Genomic DNA, 1,556 nt, shown 5'->3' with positions numbered 1-1,556 from the left:
CACACACACACACACACACACACACACACACTTTATGTATTGGATCGAAACAAAAATTGGTAAAAAATAATTTAACAGTTATACCATTTGATAAAGTAAAATTTTAGCTTTAAAAATCTGTTTTTTAATTGCAATACGATAATTTTTAACAGAATAATAAGCAATAAAAATCAAAACGCTCCTTTTATTTAATCCGCGATATAACAAAAAATTTTAGAAACATTTTTAAAAAATGATTTTGTAAGGAACATTAAGCTTTTAGAGTAGGATAATTGATAAATATTTGCAAGTTTTTTAGCCATATGACAGGCCTAAAATGAGAAGAAAATTTTCCATTTTATCCAATTCGTAGTTTTTCCTTATGTAAAAATACGAAACTCAAAGAAACTCAAAAGATATTGGATCTTTCAAAAATAGAAATTGTAAAACCCTTTTTAAATTTAAATTTCGTTCATTTAAAAAAAAAAGTTGTAACTGCTTTAATTTTGAAGTTTGTTCTACAAATTTTTATTCTAATTCAATACTTTATTCAGTTGTTTTTCATATTTTATCGCACATAAAATTATAAATAAAATACTATTTTACATTCTGATGCGAATAAATAAATCGTCTAAAGTGGATTAATTCTTTATATGATTTAATAATGTATTTGAAATTTATTTCACATTCATAGCGATGAATTCAGTTAATATGTTTTTGTAATTTATTGTTCTTATATTTATGTTATATGTTTATATAATTTATTGTTCTTATAATTGCGATGATTAGTTAATAATTTATTGTTCTTATAATTACGATGATTAGTTAATTTCATTCAAATTTTAAATTGCGTTATTGTTTTAATACTGAAAATGACTCGATTGAGATCAAAACGTATGTTTTAATAAACTTTCTGTTTGTTTTTTAATACTATAACATCAGATCTTGCTTGGCTCGTAGTTCTATATTCATTATTTTAATTTTATAAATTTATTTAAGCTTTTTTCTTATATTACCTTTTTATTCATTTTATTTTATTCCGTTTAATTCAATTGATCAAATACCACGAGTTAATACATTAAATTGTTTTTTAAATTTCATTTTGCTCTTTTTCATCCTGTTCTATCCAACATAATTTTACTCAAGAAATTCTGATAATAAAGACTTAAACAATTGTTTATGATTTACAGATGAGGACCTTGCTATTATTGTTAGGTTAGACTAAGTGTTGCACGTGTAACACAGACGAGCTCTATATTATAGAAGTAATAATTAAAGTCGTCCTTACAGCCACTGTTACATAATCGCGGACACAGCAGTTTCTACATTATTATTTTCTATCGGTCTGATAAACTTTTCACGATTCAGGACGAAATCTTTCTCTCTCTCTCTCTCTCTCTCTCTCTCTCTCTCTCTCTCTCTCTCTCTCTCTCTCTCTCTCTCTCTCTCTCTCTCTCTCTCTCTCTCTCTCTCTCTCTCTCTCTCTCTCTCTCTCTCTTCTCTTCTACTTCTACTTACTTACTTCTTACTTACTTACTTCTTACTTACTTACTTTACTTACTTACTTACTACTTACT

General features: G+C 26.3%; 1 protein-coding gene across 1 annotated transcript in view; it reads left to right on the top strand.

Annotated features, from left to right (window-relative positions):
- Positions 1-1,556, top strand: part of LOC105625671 — a 135,679-nt gene that overhangs the window by 129,949 nt on the left and 4,174 nt on the right. The window lies entirely within an intron of this gene.

This window comes from Atta cephalotes (assembly GCF_000143395.1).
Source record: "Atta cephalotes unplaced genomic scaffold scaffold00003, whole genome shotgun sequence".
In the NCBI taxonomy this organism is placed as follows: domain Eukaryota; kingdom Metazoa; phylum Arthropoda; class Insecta; order Hymenoptera; family Formicidae; genus Atta; species Atta cephalotes.
Note: the sequence above shows the minus strand (reverse complement) of the source record. Positions and strands in the feature narration are given on the sequence as shown.